General features: G+C 55.7%; 1 non-coding gene across 1 annotated transcript; it reads left to right on the top strand.

Annotated features, from left to right (window-relative positions):
* The first annotated feature begins 23102 nt into the window (after positions 1-23102).
* LOC125928110 (small nucleolar RNA SNORA62/SNORA6 family) lies at positions 23103-23256 on the top strand. Its single transcript, XR_007459561.1, has one exon. It is a non-coding gene; the product is annotated as a small nucleolar RNA SNORA62/SNORA6 family (small nucleolar RNA).
* Positions 23257-27144: the final 3888 nt, after the last annotated feature.

Below are 27144 nucleotides of genomic sequence, written 5' to 3' on the forward strand. Positions count from 1 at the left end.
TTTTCGTCAAGATCCTGCCCCTGACACATAATTTTCCACTCCAATCAAGTCCTCTAGGAGGGCATCCCCCCTCTCCCAGCCCAGGTTCAGTATGGGTTTCTGCGGCTCTGAAAGCACTCTGGTTGGAAGCGTCTGTTTACATCTTATTTATTTATATCATGCCTTCCTATACAAAGGTTGTATAGATAAAATACAGTAACGATGGAGCCTTAGGAGAAGGGAAAAAGCAGCATACAGTGAGGGGTCGCTAGCCTACGTGACGAAGAAGGGGGCATTGGCCGTTAGATCCGCAGACTTCCATGTGATCATTCAAATCGGGTCCCAGGTTGACCCCGAGAATCAGGGACCGCAGAGCAGGTGAGTGACTTCTCCACTCACAGCGAGGGTGGGGGCCACGGATTGTGTTTTCTGTCCCGGCTCCCAGGGCCTGGGACCTCCTTAAGACCATAGGAGCAGGTGAATGTTGGAGTGGACTCTCAAGGGGACAGTCACCTGCCTTGGGCAATGGCAGCCTCTTTGATGTCCTGCGAATTGAAAATGGCTCCTGTGAGTTGTCTGGGAGGACAAGAGCGTCGTCTGCAAGCTGCCTGCTAACTCAGCCATCTACAGGGAACGTCTGTCGGCAGAGAGCAGTAAAACTGACGAGGGCAGGACACACAGGCACCAGCAGGCTCCTGGTGACAAGGGGAGCCCATGCCCTGGGGGAGATGGGGAGCACATGCTTGTCAACCTATGCAGCTTTCCAAAAGGGGACGAGTGTTTGGATGATTTAAGTATGAGACATTTTTAGGGTTTTTAAAAGTTGGCGATTAATTCCGCAGTTCTTGTATTTTCAAAACACTGTAGAGATCGTCACCGAGTAGGTGAAACAGACCTCAGCAGTCCGGGTGCTTCCTGGACTTGCCTGGCCGTGGAAACCACGAAGAGGTTCTTTGATAGCAGATAACCATGATGGGGGCTGGGAGCCCCACAATAGCTTGGGGCTAAAATGGGGGCTGGTCTCCCAAAAGACCAAGACCCAGTTAGAAGTTCGGAAATCTTAGGCCTTCCCCCAATCTCCCTCCTGGGAGCAGGAAAGAGCTGGAAATTGAGTTTCTCACCAACGCCAATGACTTAATCAATCATGCCTGCTTCATACAACCCCCAGTAAAAGCCCCAAATGATGGGGTTCTGGGGCTCCTGGGTCGGTGAACGCTTAGAGGTGCTGGGAGGTGGGGCATCCGGAGAAGATGTGGAACCCCCTCGCTCTTTCCCTCACACCTTACCCTATGCATCCTTCACCTGGCTGAGAGGTAAACTATTTTCTTGAATTGTGTGAGCCACCCTAGCAAATCACCCAATCACAAGGGAGGTGGCTGTGGGGACCGCGGGTGCGATAGCCAAACTGGACAGAAGTGCGGGTACCCTGGGCACCCAGTACTGTGCCTGGCATCTTGTAAGACTGAGCCCTTACACTTGTGGGTCTGTGCTGAGTAGTTAGCGACAGAATTGAACTGAACTGGGGTCACCTGGGTGGCTCAGCCTGTCAGCACAGAGGCTACAGATCCTGCCCTCCTTCTCTGCCTCTCCCCTGCTTGCACTCTCCCAAAAGGTGAATATTAAAAGAAAAAAAAAACAGAATTGAAAGAAAAAAAAAAAAAAGGGGGATGCCTGGGTGGCCCAGTCAGTTAAACGTCCAGCTTCAGCTCATGTCATGACCTAACAGTTGGTGGGTTCGAGCCCCGCATCGGGCTCTGTGCTGACAGCTCAGAGCCTGGAGCCTGCTTCAGATTCTGTGTCTCCTCCTCCCTCTGCCCCTCCCCTGCTCATGCTCTGTCTCTCTGTCTCTCAAAAATAAATGAATGTTAAGAAGGGATTGAACTGAATTGTAGGACACCCGGTTGGTGGCTGGAGATTTGGACAAATGGTTGTTAGGGGAGAAACCCCTACATATTTGGTGCCCGACGTGTTGCGAGTCTGCACGTACCACTGATGTGTTGGAAATTGCCCATTATGAGTGTTCTCGGAGGCCCAGGAGGGCCAGCAGGCTGGAGATGATTCGCTTTGAGGCCAACATGGGGTCCGGATTTCACCTGCCAGAAGCTGTGCCCCCTTCCTAGAGACTACCCACCCAGGCAGTTTATATGGAGCAAAAGAACATATCCTGACATGTATTGTCCCTTTAAACTTGAGGTGGGGACTCGGGGTGGGGGGGGGTGTTTACCTCTGGCCAGTAGCGCCCCCCACAGGGGTTTCTCTCGCCAGCCCACTGTGCCTCCTCTCCCCTCCCCTGCTCTGCCCAGACCGGCCTCTTCAAGGTCACTGGCCACGCTGGCAAGAGAAGACGGCGACGGATACTTTCCCAAGTGTCTCGGGTCATCAACGGCACTTTCCTGTCAGCTGTCTCTGAGGTCGGGATTGTTCAGAAGATGGACTGAAGGAGTCCCCGCCCCTGCTACCTTTGCATCCCCGACACTGGAGCCGCAGTATGGTGCCTTCGCACAGTACCATACACACCCCGCCTCCGGTGCCCCGGCTGGCAGTTGTCCACCTGGTGCCGAGGTAGGTGAAACCCCGGGCGTTACGGGCTCTCGTCCGCTCAAGTCCGGGCTTTGCCACAGCCCTGGAATGTGGTGGTGCTGAGGGGAATGACGGCCACGCCCTGCACATTCCTGAGCAAAGTCAAAGTCACAGCGCCCTCCCTGAACATGGGTGGGGGGGCACTCGCGAGAGCCACGCTCTGTCCTTCTCCCCCTCCTCGACTTTTCATGTCACACAACTACTGAGAATTGTAGACCCAGGGCAACACAAGATTTAAAACAAAACCCGCATTCTTATGTTAACCGTGCTTGGAAGTGAACTGGGGTGTTTCCAGTTCAGTGTCAGTTGGTGGAGATGCATGTCGGAGTGTAGAACCACCTGTCCTGGAAGGAAGGGTGTGGAAAGATCCGGAATCTTGTGTTTTTCCAAGCGTTCGTTTTCTGAGGAGTTGAAACAAAAAAGAACATAGATGTGAAGAAGTATACGTGTGAGATGTGCGTGTGTGCGGTGTGTGTATGTGCATGCATGTGTCTGTGTACACGTGTGTGCACGTGCGTGTGTGTGGTGTGCATGCACATGTGTACCTGGTGTCTGTGTGTGTATATGTGTGTGCATGTATGTGCACATGGGTGTGTGTATACGGGTGTGGCGTGTGTGGTGTGGCACATGTGTGTGCATGTGTGTATATGTATTGTGTACATGTGAGTGCCTGTGTGTGGTGTGTGTGTGTGTGTGTGTGTGGTGTATATGTATGTGCACGATGTGTATGTTTGTGAATGTGTGTATGTGCATGGTGTGGGCGTGCACATGTGTGTGCATGTGTGTATATGCATGTGTGTACACGTGAGTGCATGCATGTGTCTGTGTGTGGTGCGTATGTGTGGTGTGTATATGTGGATGTGCACGCAAATGTCTGTACATGTGTGTATGTGTGCACATGTGTGTGCACGTGTGTGTATTGTGTGGTGTGTGTGTATGTACGCATGTGTATGTATGTGAAAGTGTGTATGTGCACGGTGTGGGCGTGCACGTGTGTGTGGTACATGCGTGTGCATATGTGTAATGCGTGTGTAGTGTGTGCATGCACATGTGTACATGTATGTGTGCACGTGTGTGTGGTGTGTATGTGTGGGGTGTGTGCAAGTCTATGTGTGCGTATGTGGTTTGCATGCATGCGCATCTGTGTGGGGTGTGTGTGGGGTGTGTGTGGGGTGTGTGCACATGAAGGTGTGTGGTTTGTGTGCACGTGCAGGCGTGTGTGTGAGGGGAGGGGGTGGGGGGAGAAGGACAAGCAGGCAGGCGAGACCGAGTAGAAGAAGCATCACCTCTGGAGCCTGCTGGCCCGAGTTCGAGTCCTCACAGTGTAACCCTGGGCATGTGTGCAGCTTCCCGGAGCCTCCTCTGCGAGATGGAGGCCGGCACCCCCTGCAGGTTGTGGGATGTGACGGGGGCCGTGCTGACCCTCCGATCCTGTGCCCTCTGACCTCCGTGCTGGATGACAGAACAGCGCTTTCTGGCGTCGCTGGGTCTACGTGGGTGCTGAGGTAGGAGCAGAGTGAACCGTGTCACCTGCACGCTGGACATTTGATTTTCGACACCTCACGGAGCTCTTTGACGTTCCGTGGGCACCTGGAAGCTTGTGCGTTGGTGGCTGTCCCATCCGCTGGCCCCTGAGCAGCACAGGTGGGCGGGGAGCCGTGGCTCCGAGTTGTCCCTGCCCGTGAGCTGGAGGTAAACCTCTCGCGGTCCGAGCACAGAGACTTTTCAGCGGAACGTCGCCGCGGCATGGCCAAGTCTCTGCCGTGCTGGCTGTGCTGACAGTCACCGAGGTCGGGTGCTTTAGGGGGTCACAAATGCCGATGCTGCTTTTGCTGTCGAATCAACCCTCCTCTGTGTTGGGAGAGTGTCGCCACCCTGCCCTTACACGGCCATCCGCACTTACGTACCCTCCTCTCTTAAGTGTCTCGTGCACCCAGGCTCCCGTAAGGACGGAGAACAAAACCATCTTTCTGATAGGAGCTAACAGTCAACACAAGTACTGTGGTTACTTTTTAAAAAATTTTTAATGTTTATTTATTTTTGAGACAGAGAGAAACAGAGCACGAGCAGGGGAGGGGCAGAGAGAGAGAGGGACACAAAGAATCTGAAGTAGGCTCCGGGCTCCAAGCTGTCAGCGCGCAGCCCGACGCGGGGCTCAAACTCACGGACCACGAGATCATGACCTGAGCCGGAGTCAGACACTTAACCGACTGAGCCACCCAGGCGCCCCACAAGTACTGTGGTTATTGACGGAAGTGAGGAAAATTAAGCCCCGTGGTAAGCCCGACACCGCATGAACTCAGATAAAATACGGTTGTGGGAAGGCCCTTCCTTGTCCCTGTCCCTCTTCTGATGCCACTAACCTTGTAAGAAATTAGCTCCAAATTCTGTGCTATCAACGTCACAGGACCCTCTTGGGTGGCCGGCATCGTGGCATCTCTTACCACGAAACCCACAAAGAGGGTGACAGGTGGGCTAAGGGGACTGGTTGCTGTCGTGCCACCAGTGTGGCCAGCCACTCTGCACTGTGGACCCTTCTCCCACTCCCTACACAGATCGCCAGTGTCATGTCTGCCCCTTCTGGGGCGCCCGTGGTCCTGGTGGAGAATGGCAAGCAGACAGGAACCACGCGGGCATGCGTGTGCGTCAGCTGCAGGGATGGAAGGGTCCCGCAGCCGCTGGCGGCCAGGAGAGCGGCCAGACGCCATCGCCAACGCCAACCCCACGCTACCATGTTCGCACCTGCTGGAACACGCGGCTCTGATCGGGCCACCTCCCGGCTCCAAAATGTCCCATGACCCCCCTACCGTCCCCCAGAACGTGGGCAAACTCCCTGTATGAGCTCGCTTGAGGCATCACAGACTGGGTGGCGTAAGTAACGTAGCTTCATTGTCTCCTAGTTCTGGAAGCTTCAAGTTCAAGATCAAGGTGTCTGCAGAGCTGGTTCCCTCCGAGGATGTGAGGGAGGATCCGCTCTAGGCTTCTCTGGCAGCTTCTGGTGGTTTGTTGGCAACTTGGGCGCCTTCCGGCTCATAGAAGGCAGCCCCACGGGGACTCTGCCTTCAGCATTGCGTGGGCTTCTGCGTCTGTCTGTCTGTCTCTGTGCCCCAGTTGACCTCATTATGATAAGGACAAGAGGCATGTTGGATTAGGACCTCCCCTAATGACCTCATCTTAACTTGATGACACCAGCAAAAACCTTATTTCCAAAGAGGGTCACACTTTGAAGAGCTGCGGTTAAGGACCTCCGCACGTCTGTTTGGAGGGGACACAGTTCAGCCCCTTATGCAACCCTGGCTGAGCAAAGATGTTCACCCCCTTTTCCAACCCTTATTTACTTGCACCCCAGACTCCTCTCTCCATCAGGACTAGCCTAGCCAGGATGCTGCCACGTTCCCCCCGAAGCCTCTCCATCCGCTAAGACCCCGCTGAATCACGTTCACGGGGTTCCCCTGGTGATCTGAGAGCGTTGGACTCGCTTTTTGAATATCCCACAGATCAGGCAACCACCCAGAGGCCTTCTCGTAATTCTTCGATCTTTCAGGATGAGACCTGGAGAAGAGACACCTTGGCGCTGGGTCCCCACGTGGCGAGCTGTCAGTGGAGGCCAAGGGAACAGAATTGCCAGGAGATGGCATCACCTTCCAGTCTGTTCTCCCAGCCCAGAACAGCCCTCACCCTGCTCCTGACTCCCCCCTGCGTCACCCTCCGAGAGTGGACGTCACCACCGAGCACCGGTGGGGGGGACAGTGCAAGGCGTGTGGGTGCAGAGCCCGTGCACGGGAGGCCCTTGAGGTGCCAGACCGAGCCAACCATGGACAGAGGAGGATCAGAACCTCCCACCAGGGCTGTGACCGGATCTTCCCGTGTCAACACCCCTGGGGACACAGAGAATTCTAAATGCCGGTCGGCCCTGCCAGGTCATTACGGAAATATACTCGCCAGGGTGGAGGGACAGAGCGTATTCTCTTTAGCAGTTTGTGAGCTTGATTCACGACCGTAACGTACTTAGCCCTCCTGTACTTGAGCATCTGCGGGCACTTTGGCTCTGGGCCCAGCTTGGGGGGGGGCGGACTCATTTCTCGCTCCGTCCTGGGACCGCTGCAGTTGGAGACCTGTTTTTTTCTAAGATGAACACACACGGAGCCGGCTCTTCTGGGCCCCTCAGCACTCGCTCGAGACCCTCCCGTTTAGTCCTCATGACATCACTCTTCTGCTCCCCTGTTCTGCACCGAAGGTAATGAGATGTTTCCATGGGCGTATCCAGTCACCCCAATAAAAAGATGTAGAATGACGCGGTGGGACGAGGACGATGGGTCCCAAAAGCAGTCTTTGAAGGCAGAACATCTCCTGCCAAAGCGGGAGGAAGGGTGGTTTCGGGTGCAGCCGCTAAAGGGCTGAGACCAATGGTGTCTCCCCACGAAGAGGCCCTGATGTCCCCAGATGCACCTGCTCGTGCGTGGCTGGGAACGAACGTCCGTGCCCCCCACGGATGGCTCTCACCCGCCTGCAGAACTGATGGTGAAGGGGGTGGCAGGAGACCTCGCACGATTGCCACTCTTGAGTGAGCAGAAGAGAGGATGGCCCAGGGGGCGAGACAGCACTGCCCTGAATCTCATTCAAAGGTGGATGAGATGCCAAAGTCAGTGCACTGACGAGAGTCGCTTGGTCAGATAGAAGCACACCTGGATTCTTCTTTCCTGCACGTGGGAGGACCATGAGGCTCCTCCCGGCTCTTGCCCGGTGCTGCCCTGTCACCTGGGAAGACGGCACCCTCCTGGCGGCTCGCACCCCCTTCTGGTGCGTCCTCCACCTGCAGGATGGGTCCCCTGCGCCCTCCTGTCCTGCTCAGGGACATAATGAATGAGTCCCTATTTCTCTCTCCGGTGCATCTCTCAGAGATAAAATAACTTCACCTCCAAAGGATCACTCGGGCAAAAAGTATCATTTGCAAGCTTCCCGCCTCTTTGAAATGCCGTCCAGATGCTTCGGGAAAACCTCTTCTCCTTTTCTGTCCCCGGTCTATTTATAATTCAAAATATCATTCCTGTCGCGGTTTACGTAGACCCCGGACACCCCCTCAAAGAACGTTAGCGATGGAAAACAAATTCTTCGGTACAAAATATGTCTTGATCTCATGCTCCATGGCTGGCTCTGTGCTAGGTAACTAACGACTTCATTTGATCGAAAAGAACATAGAGTCCTGGGGATATTTTAGACAAGTGGTTTGTCAGTCCCAATAGTCAATGGCTAAGTCAATGCTATGATTCTATTTTATAATCCACCGTAATTTATGGAGCTTTGAAATAAAAATAGAAGTAAGGTAGTGAAGAACTACCCACCACTAAGTCAAGAGGTTTTAACCGGAGGCAAATAGACCTCCAGGTAGCTGAGAAATTGTGTGCAAACATTCGAGGGGGAGGTACACATGCTAATCACCAATTTTATTGCATGTGGCAGAGACTGTAATCTGCCCATCCAGTACCCAAGTACCCACCTGCTTTTCTGCCATGGACACAGAACCTTTATTTTATTGGGAATAGCAATGACTCCAGCTACAAAATCCAACGTTCTCAGCCTCTATTGCAAATAGGTGTGTCTGTGTCTGAATTCTGGCCACTTAGTTAAGCAGCAGCTGTTGGATGGGGCTTTCAGGAAAACACCTTAAAAGAGGGAAGGACTGGCACACTCTCTCTTGCCCTCTCACCTTTATCCTTCTTCCTACGTGGAATGCAGGCATGATGGCTGTGCTCCAGCAGTCATCTTGGACCAGGAGGTGGCCTCGCGGTTGGAAGCCACCTACCAAGGAGGGTGAAATAGAACTTTAAAAGGAGCCTGGCACTGCCTTCTTAGGTCCTGTTTATGCAAGATAAGAAGTCATCCTTGTCTTTAAGCTGTTGTCATGTGACTTCTATTGTATGAGGTTGAACCTGATGCTAGCAGATACATCCCACTCAAGTGCAAGAAATGTCACATCTTTTTCTAAATCAATGAAAAAATGAAATTCAAATCCCACTAGGCTGACTGGTAAGAAATTCCGTCTCAGCCAGGGGTACAGGACGTTTGTGAATATCTCTGGGCTTCCTGTTATGCCCAGAAAATGTGGTGAAGGGCCTCTGACGTATGGTTCATCAGCATGGCTGCTAAGAGGCTCAACCAGAAGGAGGAAGAAATTATCTCAGAGTTGCCGGGCCTGGTGTGGGCACTGGGGTCTCGGGCCAGGCGTGCAGTGGGGCAACTTGATCCAGCGCCCATGGGTGCACTGAGCACCCATGCCTGTCTGCCCCTGCACTGAGCACCCATGCCTGTCTGCCCCTGTCAATCCCTGGGGTTTTCTCCGGGCCCCAGGACTGATCTACACCACCCTAAGAGCTCGCAACTCATGCCCCTCCCTAGAATTGGGGGTCCCCCAGCCCCTGGACAGCCCTCTGCCTGCCTCCCTCCAAGTTTTCCCCTTCCCTTTCCCTCCTGGAAGACCCCACATTGTCACCCTTGGGGACAGCGGTTCTGAGCCACAAGCTGGACCTCTTCCCTGATGGTGGGCAGGCCCGGAGAGGGACAGGCTCACCCTCCAAAGGGGCTTCTTACCTTGTCCTGCTCACTCAACGGGGAACGCTTCCTGGGAAGGGAGTCTTTCCACTTTCTCTGGATTCACAGAGGAGGTCAGGCATCCCGGACAGGACCTGACATTGCCTTCAGAATTTCCATGAACATCCACATCCACACCCTTGATCACGTCTGTTCTCGTCTGCACAAAACGTAGAATAGCTGTAAGGGGGAAGAGCCTAGAAAATTGAAAGACGAAGCAAGGACAGCAAGGAAGGTAAAGCGGAAAACCAACAAGGCTTAAAACGGAAGTACTTTGATCTTCGTGCGGGAGAAAGGGGGAACTCGGTCCCTCCTGTGTGGGTCCACAGCCCGTGCCCTCACACAGTGACAGCAGCAGCCTGAATGAATGACGGCCTGAGCCAGACATTGGTCCCCTTTTACGATAACTTCTATTATTGAGGGGGCGCCTGGGGGCTCCGTCGGTTAAGCGTCCTTGAATTCAGCTCAGGTCACGACCTCACAGTTCGTGCGGGCTCTGCACTGACAGCACGGAGCCTGCTCGGGATCCTCTCTCTCCCTCTCTCTCTGCCCCTCCCCTGCTCTCATCCACGCACGACATCTCGCTCCCTCTCTCGAAATGAATAAATACACATTAAAAAAGTAAGTCGCCTTATTCAATATTCTATGCCACCACCGTTCTACGAAGCAGCAAACGTCAGACATAAGCAGATCCGAGAGTCCTTGCCATCTGCAGTCACGGATGATGTGGAGTTTGCGGTGAGGCGTCCTTGCACGCCAGTCCTTACAAAAATCCAGCACCGGCCTCTCACTCGAAATTGAGAAAGAGGTTTTCTTCCCCAAATATTCGAAACCACTGCTGGGTCTGGCCTGGGGTTCCTTTTGCCCCCATTTCTTATCATCTTAATGCAACTGACAGTTTTTCTTCAGAGAACTCTGCCTTGGTTTTCCCATCTGCAGAATGGGTCACCCTAAGGAGCCCGGGCCAGCGCCGTGCCTGCTGGAGGCCGACTTGGTTGCTGCTGTGTGCACAGTGGTGGCGACTGTCCGGGGGCCTGGGCGAGGCGGCTCACGTGCTGACGGGCCGGCTCCCTGGCACAGCGCCTGCCCGGGGAGCGGGTGATGGGGTTCAGGCCTGTTTGGGTGCGCAGCGCATAATGACGGTGTCCCAACAGCTTGTGTTGCTGGATGCGGAGCTCGGTTTTGGGCGTTCGCCATCTGAGTAATGTGCCCGTCTGACTCACTCTCCCGTCTAGAGGCAAGAACCGAGTCTGAAGCACAAGAAACTTAAATCCCCCCCCCCTTTTTTTTTCCTCCGCAGGCAAACCAATCCAAAGGCCTTCTTTTCTCTAAGTGGTACCTGCGGTCACGTCGAAAGGAAGCCCAGGCGTGCCTGCCCGAGTCAGCCGGCTCACCCTCCCGTTTCTTCGCTTTTGCAATCTTTTGCACAAAAAGACAATTAGTCCACGGAAGGAGCTCGCTCACACAGAGCACGGGGAGATCGCGAGACAAGTCATGGATGAGTCGGGAAATGATCTTAAAGCAGTACTTTCGGATGGGGGACAAAGAGAAGGCCCTTGATCTGCACAAACCGAGCCTGAGTTTTCAGACTCGGGTGGACGCCCGGGACCGTGGGCGGCGAGAGGGCCGAGAGGGGCCAGGAGCCAGCAGGAGAGTGGCCGCCCGCTGACCCCGCGCAGGCCCCTTCCCCGTGCCGAGGGAGGACTGTGGGCTGTGGCAGGCACCTGGCCTCCGGGCTGCGCGCCCCAGAACGCAGAAGGATGTGGGAGAGCTGGCGGCTTTGGGGCCTGCCACTCGGGGGATTCCGGGCTTGGTTCTTCCCACTGCAGATGTGGGGTTCATCTCCCTCACGGAGGGGGCCGTGCCGGAGTGAGCCGGCGCACAGGGGTCGCGGGAAGGCGGGCGGGTGGGACGGAGGCCAGTGCCCCTCGGGGATCCTGCAAGCGGGCCCCGGTCGAAGTGGGGGAGGGCCACTGGAGGTCGCTCTCAGCGGAGGCTGCCGTGGCCTGCCCGCAGCTCCTGACTCAGGTCTGTGTTCTCTGATGCAGGATTCCCTGGGGTCTGAATGAGTCAGATCACGTGTTCCAGAAGGTTCCCCGGCAGGTAACCTGCTCAGGAGGGGCCCTTCCAAGCAGGCAAATGCTGATGAAGCCTCAACAACGGGCTGTCCAGGAAAGCACAGAGACCCTGATTGTCACATCTGTCGGTGTCCACTGTGCAAACGTGACGCCCCGGGGATCCTCACCAGGTCACCCCCCGGGGTCGGGACCAGAGAGAGAGCATTAGCAGGGGAGGGGCAGAAAGATGGAGAGAGAGAATCCCGAGCAGGCTCTGAGCTGACAGCCCCCTGACCCTGACTCGAGGCTCAATCCCACAACCGTGAGATCATGACCTGAGCCGAAACCAAGAATCGGGCGCTTAACTGACTGAGCCACCCAGGCGCCCCGACAGGCCTTTGTTTTGATGTAATTTACTTAATTGCCGGTTAACATAATCTTAAGTCTATAAGGTTTGCTTCGGGGCAAGGCTGCTCCCGGCAGGCGGCCTGCAGAGAGCAGAGAGACCCGGGGGGCTGCGCCCACACTCCGGCCTGGGGGACCTCGGGCCCGTGCCACCCGTACCGTGCGGTCTTTCCACAGTCGGCGGTGCGGCCCCTCCCGACTCCTGAGACCCTGCCCCCTGCCCGTGTCTCCTTTCCTAGACGTGAGCGGTGGCCTGTCCTCCTGAGCGGCCGGGACCACCTGAGGGCCACTGAGCCGCCCGTGCCTGGCTCACGTTGGTGCTGCTGCTTCCAGCAGTGAGCACAGCCACGGAGCCCTGCCTCCGTGCGCCCCAGGCTCGGGACAAGTGTCAGCGTGTGTGTGTGCAAGGGTGTAGGTGTGCGTGCATGCGTGTGTGTGTGTGCATGAACGTGCGTGTGTGTGAACTCTGCCCGGGCTCCAGCGGCTGGCTCAGGCTTGGATGGGGCGCTGTAAGAAACGGAGAACCACACGATCTCGCTGCTCAGGGGTGGGGCATGGGGGGAGGCCGGGAGCAGGTCAGCACCCCTGTTACCCCGGAAAGGGAGCAGGGACCCCGTGCTAAGCAGGGAGCCTGTTCTGCAGAGAAGGGGGTCGGGCTGCGTCAGCTGCTTCCCGGGGTCTTCAGGCCCCCCAGGAACCCGGGCTCATACAGCCCCTCGCCACGTGAGAGCCACTGTGGTCAGCATGCGAGGGGCCGGGGGTCAGGACGTCGTGTCTCTGGAGGGGGTGCCGACCTCTCTGGGGGGAGGGGGCGCGGCACGGATGAGATGGGATCCGGGAAGGAGCCAGGTCCCGCGCCGAATCCCACCCCACCCATGCCTGTCCCGCCCCGGGCCGTCAGCTCTGTTCCAGCACGCTGTCCTTGGTCAAGACCTGCGACCGCAGGAGCCCTGACCCCAGGGGAGTCCTCAGCCCAGCTCGCCAGCTGCCCTGCAGGGAAGGGACAGGCCCAGGGTGCAGCATGGTCCTGACTTCTGAAGGTGTCTGTGCCACATGGGAGGGTCTGCCCCGGCCTCTCAGTGGGGTGTGGAGGGGCTGCAGGGACAGTCCCACCTGTGCTGCCTGCCTCGCCGGGGCCCAGAGCTGTCCTGTCCGGTCCTCAGCCCTTCCTGAGATGCCCTAATGGCATTTTATAAATGCCTTTCCTGCTGCGTCAGCTGGAGCGAGGAGGGGGTGTGCACAGATGAGGCCCCAGCAAACTCCCGTGCTGCCGAGGGGCCCCTGGTGTCCCAGCACGAAACACCACCCGCCCGGGTGGTGGCCGGGGGGCAAAGGGCAGGCTGGGTTTCATTCGGTCACTCAGCTCAGCTGGGGGCAGGGTCGGGGCTGGGCCATTCAGATGCCTCAAGGGTGCTGGCTTAGCAAGATTTCCCTGGAAATCTTGTGTCCTGGAGAGGGCTGGATCCCACGGGCTCGGAGATGCTTTGTCACATTAACAAAAACGAGTACCTTGAGTACCTACTATGTGCCAGGCACGTGACGTTGCATCACTGGGAAACTAACAAAAAGGCCGTTAGTGTCCCCGGGGTCCACCCAGTGCCCCTAACTTACGTAATCTCGGGCACACAAGGGTAACAAAGCTGAGGGGTGGGGGGCGGTATTGCCTGAAGGTGGCTCCTTTCCAGAGTTCCCCTTTGGGACTCCCGGGGGAGGGGCACGGCGTCGGCATTGTGACCCCAGAGGGTCGTCTGACCTCAGTTGGAGAACCACTGCTCTGTGTGGAGCCCCCGATCATCACATTGCAGACCTGCTTTTTTCCAACATACGCCCCCTGCGTCTGGCTTCTGAGGGTGCAGGCTGCGGGGATCCTGCCCGGCCCCCCCTGAGCTGGGCAAGTTCCCCCCACCAGCCCCGTCTGGAACCCTCTGGGGTGCTCTGGGCTTTCTTCAGCCCTCTTCGGGGTACATCGCCTGCACGCTTGTCTCTCAGGCTGCGTGGTTGCGGGAACCTTGACGGAGTCAGTGCGCCCCCGAGCACGACCCCGGCTGTCCGCAATGGGTAACAGGGAAGCCGGCCCGCGCTGTAACAGCCGCTCCATTTGGACCCGGCACACAGAACGCTCAGCAGAAAACGGTCAGCAGCTGATTGCACCGTTTGTTTTGTTCCCGGACTGAAAGGAACAGACCTGCAGGGAGAGCCGTGTCGTTTGGGACAAAAACAAGCTGTTGCTGAGACCTTCAAATGCTACCTGATTGTGATTTCCAGGGACTGTTGTGCCCTGGTTCTGTTTGTGAAAGTCCCCGTTTTCTGGATGGAAAACGCGTCTTCCAGCCTGCCTTCCCTGGTGGGGGAGAAAACACACTATAGACGTGTAATTTATCGCCACTGTACGGACGGCAGTTAGCAGCTCGGGCCTCGGTGCTGAGAGCTGCAGCCCCCGTCTTGCTGCATGCTTTCCGTGCAGGGAGTGTCAGGGGCCTCTCTGGTAGCACATCCTCTCTCCATCGGCTTTACTATTTTGTTCTGTTTCGTTTGTGTGTCCTCTCCCAGCTCCCTTGGGCCACTGCTTCTGAGTGCATGCTCAACTGGGGTCCCCACGCAGGGGCAGGGCCGGCTGGGGTGCCGTGGGTCCAGAGTGGCCCCGGTCATGGGATGACCTCACCTTCCCTTGCGGGTCCTGCCTTTCCGCCCCGGGCCCTGGATGTTCCTCGCGTGAGGGGCTCAGCAGGAGGCTCGCTAAGGCTGGGGCCTGGGCATCGTGGGAGCAGGCTCCGGAGCTGGGACCCTGGGGACCCCTGGGACCCTGGGGATGTGGGCCGGACACAGGGGAGGGGAGGGAAGGGTGGGCTGAGGCTTTCCGGACCTTGCAGAGCCCCTCTGTAATGATGGATGGGAGGGGAAGTTTCTGGGGCCCGCTGGGCAATGGGGAGGGCTGGGGGGCTGTCTTCCAAAGTCAGGCCGGAGGTAGCGGGGGCTCCCTTGACTGAATGGCGGCAGACCCAGGGCTCTGTCTCTCTCTGCCCTCGTTCTGGACCACGATTCCCGGTTCTCCAACACCAGCTGCGTGTCCGTGATTCGGTTCAATTCTAACACTAATTAAGAGTCAGCACAGGCTTTGCAGGTCAAGGGCTCAGCGCCGCAAGGCTGTGCTCCCAGCAGATGCTGGTCACAAGTCCCAGGGGGGCCACCGTTCTTCTGATCTGCCAACCACAGGTTCGGGGCTCCCAAGACGCTTCCCTGGGTTCGGTGGTTCACAAGGTCAAGTCACAGAAGCCACAGAACTGCTTTCCTTACTATTTCTGGTTTCTGGTAAAGGATAGAGTTGCAAACAGCCATATGGAGGGGAGGTGTGGCAGGGGTGAGGGTGGGGGTGGCACGGGGCATCCCAGCCCTCTCGGGCACACTTCCTGCCAGCACACCAGGGTGGAAGCTCTCAGAACCCTATGGTTGAGGGGATCTTCTGAAGGTTTCATCACGTAGACATGATTGATCAACTCATTGGCTGTCGTCACATAACTCACCATCCACCTGTCCTATTTTCTCGCTGTTGTACCACAGCGCGACATCCAAACAGAGATCGGGACACCAGTAAGCACGAGAACCGCCTTGCTACTTGGAGCCTGACATCCCCAGAGGACAGTGTGACCAAGAAGGAGCCCAGCAGGGTTGGGTGCCGGGGGTGGGGGGGCTGGGCAGACGCACCCTCATTTCCAGGCGAAGCAGACATCACGAGGGGCAAGGGGTGCCGGGTGGGGGAGGGGGCTTGCAGCCCTGCTGCCCACCCCGGGGGGGGGAGCTGGGGTGGGAACGGCTGCCCTTCCTGCCCCATCACAGGGGCCCTCAGAGCTGGGACCAGCCCTGCTGTGGACCCGGCCATGTCTTGGCCTCCCCCAGCCCTGGACTGGGCTCTGGGCCGGCCCACACCTGCCCCTTTCTAAAGTGGTGGCCGAGACGCCTAACTTGGAGCACCGCCCAAGGTCTAAAGTCAGGGAGGCCGCCTCGAAAAATGCTTGGGTGCCACGTGTTCATCTTCGGTGGCCAGTGGTGTACTGGTCCTGCGGGTGCGTGCGTGTGTGCGTGTATATGCATGTGTGCGCGTGCATAGGTGGGGAGGCACCTCGTTTGTGATGTTCGCCGGTTTCCGCGGAGAAAATCCCGCACGTGGCCCAGGTCTAGCTTCCGGCACGGTGCCGGACCCGAGCTGGGAAGAGGAGTGTGGCAGCGACCGTCTCTGCCGGACGGATACCGCAGACACAGACGATCTGAAGACCCCAGGTGACAGCAGCTCGTGAGACAGCGGGTGATGATTATGCGTATTTATCACTTGGATTTTAATATGACTTTTTTAACCATCAGTGTATACTTTTTAATTCCTAACAACGGCCATGCCTGACAACCAGACCCCGTTTGTTACTGGTCGGCTCCCACAAATGGACACAAGGCAGCCCAAGCCTCCGCGGGGTCTCCCTGGCGGGCCGTGGGCGGCAAACCTCCAGTGCTGGCCTCTGCCCCGAAGAAACCAGGGGGTGGCGGGAGGTGAGGGAGACTATTTCTCTGGGGCCCCCGGGGGAAATGTGCAAGGGAGTGATGGGGGCGCCCGTGGGGATCCAGTGCCTTTGGGTGTGGCTTAGTACTTAGTTGGGAAATTGTCCTCCGGCGGTCATGGCTGAGGTCCCACGTACAGTTTGAGTTTTAATATGATGGTAGTAATTTATACCATCCACTGCTTATCCCATTAACAGCATTAAAAGGAGCAGAGCATGGACGTGATGGAGGGGAGCCTTAGTTCTTCCATCCACGTGAAGGCACGCGCGCGTGTGTGTGCGTGGCCACGTGCGTGCATCTCACGTGGGGCCTCGTGGGCGTGTCAGGCAGAGCCAGAGAAGGCAAAGCTGAGTCCCTTTGTGTAGGAATATGCACAGGTAACCATCCGATGAAGACAGGTAGGCAAGCGGTGGTCAGGACACGCGGCCTGGAGGTCCGTGGGGAGGGAGGGGGTGTGGCCTGGGGGTGCCCGCGGGGTGCCTGGGGGCTTTGTCACAGGTCACGGGCGGTGGTTACGAGCCCGTGTGCCTGGTGGGACAACTTCCGCCCAGGTCACGATCTCGCAGTTCGTGGGTTTGACAGGAACCCACGTGTCAGCTGACGGCTCTGAGCCTGGAGCCTGCTTCAGATTCTGTCTCCCTCTCTCCCTGCCCCTCTTCTGCTCACACCCTATGTCTCTCGGTCTCTCAAAAATAAAGAAACATTAAAAAAAATTGTGAGACATGCATATATCCACGCGTATGTGCAGATACACGCATATGCCTCTTTATGTGTGCCCTGTGTCTGTGCACACTCACACTATAAATAACACACTGTCTCTTTTCCATCTCAGTTGGCAAAGGTCTTGCTTCAGGGATCTGCTGGGAGAACCTGTCTGTCCAGTTATGCCAGCCTGTGCCTCGCTGCCTGCTTTGACCCGGGGCTCTGCTGGGCCTGGCAGGTGCTCCCGGGCTAGGACTGGCCCCCCTGCTCCCCTTTCAAAGGGGACCCTACCGCTCCGGGAGGAAGTCAGAGCGGGCTTCTCGGAAGGGGAAGTGGCTCGGCTCAGCGCTGCCGTGCGCCTCCCCGGCCGCGGGGTCACCCCAGGGGCCCTGCCAGAGCTCGGGAGCGAGCAAATCTGAGCCGGGCTGCCCAGCCTGAAGGCGGGTCCGAAGTCAAGCAGGTGCAAGGGGACAGGCTGGGAGCTGCTTCGGCAGCTCCTGCCAGGTGGCCCAGAGTGTCCGTCATCCCGGGGAAGGGCCAGCGGGGCTCTGGGAGGAGCACCAGAGGTGGAGCGCGTGTGTCTGCGGCTGCTTCCTAGCAAAGGGTTCTGGGGTCTAGCAAAGGGTTCAGGCTCGTTCCTGTGGGGACAGCGATGTTCTCAAAAGCACGCGTTCACTTTCTAGGCCGGGCCGGGCCCTGTGTCTGGGGCCTCCTGCCTGAGGAGTAAAGATGATTGAGAAGGGCCGGGAGCCCCTGGAAACTCAAGAAGGCTCAGATCCAGAAATCGCATTAGAACCTCGAGGGGGACCCCTGGGAGCACCGGGTGGGCGGCCCTGAGCTCTTGGCCCCTGTCCCCTCCCAGCCACCGTGGCACGAGGTGGCACCAGGGACTCTGGTCTATCCGAAGCCACATGTGAACTTGGGTCTGAGGTTTGCGTCTTCCTGACTGTGGTTTCTGCTGCCAGTTTCTCGCAAAGGACAGTCCGGTGCTGCTCGGACTTTTTGTCTTAAAGGCGAAGTGAATCACGCCTTTGTTGTTTGAAGACGTCACGGTATTTACAAGTGCGTTTCTTTAAAAATTTTTTTTGGCTGGTTTACGTCACCTGTGATTCTGAAGGTGAATAATTTTCTGCTATTTCCCCGTCATGTGGGCCAGAGTTTTGTTTGGCTTAGTTTGGCTTCTGGAAGCAGAAGGGAACTGGTTTGTACGGCGTGCTCTCCTGGGGGCTGTGCCCCCATTTCTTTTTCTTTTATTTAATTAAATGTTTGTCTGCTTTTGAAAAAGAGTGGGGGGAGGGGCAGAGAGAGGGACACAGAGCCTCCAAAGCAGGCTCCGTGCTCAGTGCAGAGAGCCCGACGCAGGGCTCGAACCCACGAACCGTGAGATCACGACCTGATCCAAAGTTGGACACTTGACCAATTGAGCCCCCCAGGTGCCCATTTATGTAAGAATTTCTGTAAAAACAATACAGGATAAATGGTGGTTCTCAATGGATCTTTTACAGAATAATGTGATTTCTTACTTGATTTGTGGTTACAGGACATATCAGGATCTTGAAAGTGTGTTAAGAGTTCACGGGCCTCAGAGCAGCATTTCGGCTGCTGTCTCTTCTGACTGTTGAACTTTAAGTACTTTGCACAGAAGAAAAGAGCAGGCAGGTTGCTCCGCGTGGAGTCAGAGAATTGTCAAGGAATGCAGACCACATTCTCCTCAACGTGTTGTCCCCAGAAGTGTTATGAGCTGCCTTTCAATCCCACGTTCCCACATTATACCTTCAGTCAATATTTGAAGGTCTACTCGTATAGATATCAGGACCGGTCAGGGCTCCCCAGCAGCAGGAAACCCGACCCCCCAAATGGACCGTGATAAGCAGGCAGGGCCAAAATAACAAACCGGCTTCCTGGAACATGCTTGCTCAGAACCGTCAGGAGAAGCCCTAGAAACGTCAGCCTGACCTCTGCCTCCTTGCACGCACTGCCTGACCTTTGAAGATTAAACAAATACAGCCTTCCTCCTGGTCGTAGCTCCCTGGTGTCACCAGAGGGCCAACCACGGGTTCTTCTGCAGAGGTGGCTCGCTGTGCTGGCCCAGGAGCCCAGGGGTTCTGGCGTGGTGAACTGCCGACTTTCACCTGGGTTTAGCTTCGCCAAAGTAAACTCAAATAGAGGCTTAAACACCTCATAAAAGGCCTCATTTCCTTATATGGAATTAAAGATACACAGAGGAGGGGAACAACGTAATTGAAAAGACAGGGCCCTCCTGGTGTTCATACTAATAAATAATAGTAACAAAAATAAAGATCGAATGGACAGGCTGAGGTGACACATCCCTGACAACATAGAAGCCAAAGGAGTGGGCGTGTGTCGTTGGGGGGGGGAGGGGGTGTCCCAGGCGGCAGAGAGAAGCCTCTGACATTTTGACTTTTTTTTTTTGTTTTTTGTTTTTGGTGTTTTGCATCAGCCACGAACCTGGGGGCTACCGTCAGGATCATTTCTCACAGGGTCGTGGCTCGTGATTCTTTCTGACCCCAAGGCCACTCTGGGTTTTCTGTGTCTCCATCAGGACAGACGAGATGCCGATATCACCCGCTCATAACCTCAGCGCCTTGCGGTCGACGATCTTGGCCCCTACTGCCCTGCCTTTGCCTCCAACACGGATGGAAGAGGCTCCCAGGTTCTGTTATAAAAAAGAAATGCTTTGGGAAAACATGTCCATGAAGAAAGTAATCTGACCAAGATTCTAACAATGGTAGAAAAGAAAAAAAAAATTGGTCTGGCTGCTGAGACCAGCGGACCATCTGGGCATCACCCACCCCCTGGTCTCTCGCCCGCGCCCTTCACCGCCTGCCTTTCTGGGTGGCGGCACACTCCTCCCTGGAAGGTGCCGTGGGTGCTAAGGGTCTAAACGCTCAGCCATCTCATCCCGGGGAGGGGGGGGCCCTCCTCTGCCGTGGCCCCCGATGCCAGAGCGAAGCGAGCAGGTGGTCTCCCGGCATGGGACGGGGATGCGGTAACCGCTTGTCCTTACAATGAACATCGTTGCCATAGAAACCCCGCGGAGAGCCCACCGGGAGCCTGGCCGACGCAGGCAAATGAATGTTCCCCTCTTAGCGCCTACAGTGGTCTTGCTATATGGTGCTGGTGTCTTTCTGCCGAAGCGGCGGGCGCTGTAACGAAACTCGCTGATCACCCTGTCCCCACGCGTCAGACTGACAAGGACCCCTGTGTCTGTCAGTAGGAGCCGGCTGCGCAACGGCACCCACAGCTGCGGCCCCATTGCACCTGCCTGCTCAGAACAGGTGTTGTGTTTTAGGACCCAGACCCAGAACCTGGATTTACAGGGGGACCAGCTGCTTAATTTGGGGTTGGCTGTGTTTCCTCTGGGGAGTGGTGCCCCCTCTGGAGAGATTGGGGCATTTGAAACCTTACCCGCACCCAAAAAATCCTGCCAGCATTTGCCTTTTGCCGGCAAGAAGGATAAGGAAAGGATTTAGGCCACTTGCGTCAGCTTTTGGACCAAAATGTCAAACAGACCAGGCCAGTGTGTGAGCTTCTGGCACGTCAGGAATGCAGGAGCTAAGAATCCAAGTGTCAGATGCGTCGGCCAGTAGAGCGGAGTTAGCCCAGCTGCCAGACCGTGGGGCAGAAACGCACGGCGGCAAGTAGAAGCTTGCTTTTTCCGCCCAACTTCACATAACACAGTGCATTAGCTTCAAAATATCAGCCGTGAGCCTTGCCATGCAAATGTGCCTCCCAAGAAAAACACCGTGGGCAGTTTCTATTCTGGGAGGAACTTGTGACGGGCAAAAGCCTCATTCTGCGCTACTCATCATGATACTTAAGTCAAGGGGGAGCGTTTGAATAGCAAAAACGTGGCGTTCTGCTAATTCTTCCCCGTGCCCGCTGGTGGGGCCTCTTGGCAAGGTGTGACGCATGCATGCCACTTGGAACACAGCCGACCCTCAAACAGTGGGGTCCCATCTGCGTGGGCCGATTTACACACAGATTCTTTTGGATAAATGCAAGGCGGTACTGTAAATGTATTTTCTCCTCCTTACGACTTTCTTCCCATTTTTCTCCAGTGTGTTTTATTTCGAGAATGCAGTGTATAATACACAGACCATGAAAAATATGCGTTCAACTGTTTTTGGTAGGAGTAAAGCTTTTGGTCGTAGGCTATCCGTAGTTAAATTCGGGGGGGAGGCAAAAGCAGGCCTGCGTCGGCCAGAGCCATCTTGAGAAAGAACAAAGCTGGAGGTGTCACAGTCCCAGACTTTGAGATACGCTACAAAGCTATAATAATCTAATCCGTGTGGTACTGGCACAAAAATGAGGTCGCGAATCAATGGAACAGAACAGAGGGCCCAGAAATGAACCCACACACTTATGGGAGATTAATCTATGATGAAGGAGGCAAGAATATCCAGTGGGGAAAAGACTGTCTCTTCAACAAATGGTGTTGGGAAGGCTGGACAGTTACGTGCAAAGTAGTGAAACTGGACCACTTTCCTACACCCTCCCCCAAAATAAAGTCAAAATGCACTGAGGACCTAAATAGGAGACCTGCAACCATAAAGTTCCTCAAAGAAAACAGGCGAAAATCTCTTAGACATTGGCTTCAGCGTCATATCTGTGGGTGTGGCTCCCGAGGCATAGGCAACAAATGATCTATTCCATGGGGGATTAGCATCCAAGATATATAAAGATAGACATAACTCACAGCAAACTCACAACTCACACCAAAACAATCAGTTAAAGAATGGGCAGAGGACCTGAACAGATACTGCACCCGGTGGGTCTGGGCCTGGTCACCAGTGGCTGGCGGGGGGTGGGGGGTGCAGGCCAGAAGGGTCTTGGGGGCCCGGGTCCCAGAGAGAAAGCTGCCTTCCACGCGGGCTCCCCCACACTGAGGGTGGCACAACGCCTGACTCCGGGGGGATTAGAGAGCAGGTGCACAGCCCCAGCTCAGCCCCAGGCCTGCCGAGCTGGACAAACGGCTTCCGTCCAGCTCTCTGCCTGGGTGTCTGTCCACGTGGCCCAGGCTGACCGCTGGGGCTCCTGCCGCCCTGCCCACATGCTCTGTCTTCCGGTGTCCCCTTCCCGTCGACGGCGGCTTCCCATGGCTTCTGCTCTCACCCCTCACTCTTGCGACCCCTGAGTCCTTCGAGCTCCCCCCGCCACCCACCGCAGGATACACCAGGACCCGCCCACCCCCACCGCACCTGGATTTCGGCACCGCGCTCCTTTGCCCAAACTCCGGAACAGCTCCCTCTCGACAAACCTATAAAGCTGGCTCCCTGCTCCCGGTTGTCCGTCCCCGGATCTGCGTCAGGTCTGTGGCTCCCTTGGCCGATAAAAGACAGCAGAGGTGAGGCCGTGATGCTTCCGGACTCAGCCTGGGGGAGGACTGGAAGCTTCTGCTTGTTCTCGCAAGGACCGGCGGCCTAAGGAACGACCTTTCCCGGAGCCCAGCCTCCTTTCCGTGGGGGGGTCCAGCCTCACGCCAAGGCCACATGCGTGCCTCCCCTCGGCAGCCCGCATCACAGCGGCCGTGGGAGCGGGCCCCGTCAGACACCCGCTCCGGTGGCCCCCCACGGTGCCTGGAGAACTGCCCAGCTGAGCCAGGTGACCCACTGAATCACCGGAGGGGATAATATGGCCTTTTTTCTTTTAATCCACCAAGTTTTCAGGTGTTTGTCGCACGGCCACAACTGAGGTGAATGCCATGTGATTTGTGTCTATATTATGTTTATTGTTTATCACCTGTTTCCCCTTGTCCCTTGCCACAGAGAGGACGCAATCCCCGCAGGGCAGCGGCGTGCTCACTGATGTGTCCTGAGCCCCTGTGGAGACACCTGCAGCCTTTTTAATGGGTTTATGTGTTTATGGAATGATGGGGTGCACTATTCGTTTGAACTAATAAAGTAGACTCCCTATGTAGACACTCCCTATAGAGGGTCGACTCCCTATAATATTGCATATTTTTTCGAAGTATGATTCCATATCAAATTCATTTTTTTCAAAATTTATCATGATATCCATATGCCGTTCTACTTATTACTGTGGGTATTATATTAATACACTTCCTAAGCTTATGTATCCAGTATATACCTGACACTCTTCAAAGGTTATATTTATAATGAGCTACATAATGTGACCTTCTTTTTTTTGTAGGATTCTTATGTGTTTTTTTTTTTTATTAATAAAAGAGTCTATATTTATCTTCCCACTGTGGAAAAATAGTTCACTGCACATCGTTAGAGCATGGGGCTGAGGCCGCTGGCTGGCCGATGAACTCACAGGGCAGGTAGTGAGCTACAGGAGGGGCGAGACTTTTGCTAAGCCCACAAGGGGCCTCAGGCCCAATGAGTGGAGTTTGACAGCAATTCTTGCTACAAGTAAGAAAAAACAGTTTGGTGTGAGTTGATTTCTTTTACTTTTATCTGTGTAAAATATACACATGTAGCATTGGAAGAAGAAGAAAGAGGAGGAGAAGAAGAAGAAGCAGGAGAAGGAGGAGGAGGAGGAGGGGGAAGAAGAGGAGGGGGAGGAGGAGGAGGAGGGGTGAGGAAAGAGAAGGCCAGAAGAAAAGGAGGAAGGGGGAGTAGGGGGAGGGGGAGGAGGAGGAAGGGGAAGGGGAGGAGGAGGGAGAGGGGGAGGGGGGGAGGAAAGAGAAGGCCAAGAAGAAAAGGAGGAAGAGGAGGAAGGAGAGGAGGGGGAAGAGGGGGAGGAGGAGGAGGAGGGGAAGAGCGGAAGAAGAGGGAAAGGAGGAGGAGGGATGGGAAGGGGAGGAGGAGGGAGAGGGGGAGGGGATGAGGAAAGAGAAGGCCAAGAAGAAAAGGAGGAAGAGGAGGAAGGAGAGGAGGAGGGGAAGAAGGAGGGGGGAGGGGGGAGGGGAGGGGGAGGAGGGGGAAATAGGACAAAGAACCCAAGCAGCTTGCTCAGCAGCAGTGAAGGGCAGAGGTGCAACTGGAATATTTCCTTGAATGAGCTGTTCTGGGAACCAGCCCTTCTTTGAAGATGATTCTCGAGAAGTGTCACAAATATGCCAGCTGCTGTAAAATTACAGAATCAAGTGCATTTCTTTCAAAGGATCGTGCAGATACGACACAGGCCAGAACGTAGGAGGAAGATTGTCCTTGGCCACGGCTCACTTTGCCCGTTGGTTTCAGAATAAGGAGAGAGGGGCGTGTCCCCACGGCTCCCGTGGCCAGAAGCCATGGGGAGGATCTGGGAACCCTCTCTCCCCGTGGGGCTGAGAGGGGCGTTTGGTGGCTGCACCTCCCGCTGTACAGACTGCCTGGGGACGAATATCGCCGTTGAACGACAGCTTTACCTCGGGGGATTAACATCCAAAGCGTTGCTTCCACACCTGCGAAATGGCGGTGGCCACGGTGCCTGCCCACGGGGCTCCGATGAGACTTGTCCACAGGGCATGCTCAGCCCCGATGCTGACCCTTCATACGTATTTAGGAGCTGTTACGAATTTTATACCTGGTCATGGTTCCATTTTCCCATGCTTTCCGCAAAGGTTAGGAATGGTACTCGAAGGGAGAGGGTTTTGATAGTCTCTCTGATGAACATTTAGATTCTCTAACTAGAAAACAAAAGCGCACGTGAACACGAACTTCTAGATTCATTTCAGACGTCCCGATTCCACGTTGACATCCATCGCCGGGTAAACTCCCGGTTCCCTCCCCAGGTACCTAAGACGTGGTTCTCAGGTATCAGAATGACGGGGGCGCCTGGGCTCACTTCCCTGGAAACCGAACCCGGAACAAGTGTCTCAGTGTTTCTGACGCCTACGGAGAGCCCGGCTTTTTGTTCCTCCCGTCTCTGCCCCCTGCCCTCGATTCCCTCGGGCTGTGCTTACGTTGTTTATTTGTATTTTATTCTCGCCGGAGATGCTGCGTGTAGGCCATCCAGAATCTTTTTCTGGGGGCGGGGAGGGCTCGCTGGGAGCCGTGCATGCGGGGCTCACACACACCGCTGCACCCCGCTGGTGGGCCTGTGGGGCTGCAGCTGTTAGATCTTGGAGCTTCGGTGATTCCAGAAGGTTTTTCTCCACCACCTGCTTGGATGACATCACACTGGAGTTACGGAGCAGTGTCCTTCCCTCACGGCCCACAGGGGATTTGTGATCTGTCTTCAGAGTTAGGCCCTGTTGACTCTCCTCTGGTTCCTGGGTCTCTGGTTCTACGTGTGTCCCTGGACGAGCACATCTGGGCCAGATGCCATCATGACTCCTGTCATGGGTGTCCACCGGTCCGGCCAGGGCAGAGAGCCCCAGGGGCCACCATGTTGGCTGGCCGTGGAGAATCCCTAGGCCCTGTCTTCCCTCCCTCCTTGCGAATTCTTTCCTCCCAGGTTCCGGCATCACTCGGTTCAAAAATCTTTAACGATTCCCTTTGGCCACAGAGTTAAGTGTTAATGTAATACAAACCCACTTGGCTCTTTAGAACCATGTGGGGCTCCAGCCTCATAATCACTACACTGTTCACATTCCTGGTGGGCCTGATGCCCCCTTTCTTGATCATTCCCCCCTCTGCTCCTACTCACTTGTAACCTGCGAGTGTGCGGGTGGACGTTTAACACAGTCGTTTAGGACCCTGGCGTGGTGTTGTTGCTGAAGTCGTTAGCTTTTCGGAGCTGCCAGCTTCCAGAGGCTTCCAGAGCACAGTCACTTCTTGCAATGCCTTGGGGCTCCCTTTACCTCAGGAGGGACCCTTCCAGAACCAGCCCCAAGGTTTCGAGGATGCTTCTGTGTCAACGGCAGGCCTCTGTCCCCACCTTGTCCACATCCGTCACGAGTCTCCACGCTCCTCGTGCAGAAGGAACTGTTTAAACAATGCTCAGACTTACTTGTGTGGACATTTTTCTCATCTATTGATATCAACCCAGGCACAGATGGGACCGGATTTCTTTCCTAAACAAGTTTGTCACATAGGAACCAACCTTTCCTTGGAGATGAGATGTTGGAATTGACTTGGCCTCTTCCAGAGGCCGCCAGATGGGAAATGGATTTGGAAGGTGTCCCATGGAGGGACAGCCCTTGGCTTCTCCCCTGGGGGACTGGTGCCTGATCCGGGAGGGTTGGAAAGGGTGGGCTGGTGAACACGGTGGTGTGGAGTCGAGCACCAGAGCTGGAGCGCCGAGGAGACCGTCGGGTTGGGCGTGAGCGGCTGTCACAGGCACAGCTGTGCTCAGTCCGAGGGTCAGCAGAGAAGGAACAGCAACAGCTCCCGCCAGGTGGGCACCCATGACCCCACCTCCCTGAAGCTCACCTCCCTCCGTGAGCAAAGCAGGTGCCGTGTGTCACTTCACAAAACACATTTGAAGAGAGCTGCTGCTCAAATTTCCCCCCTACCTTTTATTATACACATTTTCAAATATGCCAAAAGTTGAAATAGTTCCACAGCACACACCCATCTCCCCGCACCCAAACCAACATTCGGCCCTACAGTGGTGGCTTTGTCACAAGCCTGCCCTGCCCTCTGTCCACAGTTTGACGCAGACATGAGTTAGTCTGTTTTCAATCATGGTGTTTGATTCATTTTAAAATTTCAAAAGTAATTTAAAAAGGGCATGGGGTCTTATTATTATCAAAAGGGCACACATTGAAACAAAATGAAGCTGAAGGCTGAGAGGGGCCATCCTTACAGAAGACAGGGTGACCGAAGAAACACCACGGTGGTGGTGGCCACTCTGAGCTACACAAGTCTGCAGGTCAGCAGGTCAGCAGAGCCTTGGGCCATGTGCTGGGAGGTTGTGGTGGACCAGACAGGGGAGAGCGGGGGAGAAAAGGCATGAGGCCCAGAGACAGAAATGCAAGCTGGAAGCCAGGCTGGTGGTTCCCTGGGGGTTTCTCCCTGAAGGGAGTGGACAGACAATGCAAGGCTGGCTTGGGGAGGCATGAGAAAGAGAGCCTTGTACCACACGAGGGGCCAAGGTAAGCAAAGGACTAGGAGGAGTCCAGGTGCTCTGGACTGGCCATCCAGTCCCTGTCAGCCCCCACAGTCCACAAGCCAGCTCCCGGTGACACACGTGGGCCCTGCGCATGGGGGGAGTGGACGCTTTACTGTGTGGTGATGAGCTGGGTCTGGGGTGACAGCATGACCTGTTAGTGGCATAAGGCACATTCATTCATCGATCCATCCATCCATCCATCCATCCACCCACCCACCCATCCATCCACCCATCTGCTTGTCCATCCATCCGTCCATCTGTCAACCTGTCCATCTGTCCATCCATCCACCCATCCATCCATCCATCCACCCATCCACTTGTC

Source organism: Panthera uncia, chromosome D4, assembly GCF_023721935.1.
Source record: "Panthera uncia isolate 11264 chromosome D4, Puncia_PCG_1.0, whole genome shotgun sequence".
Lineage (NCBI taxonomy): Eukaryota > Metazoa > Chordata > Mammalia > Carnivora > Felidae > Panthera > Panthera uncia.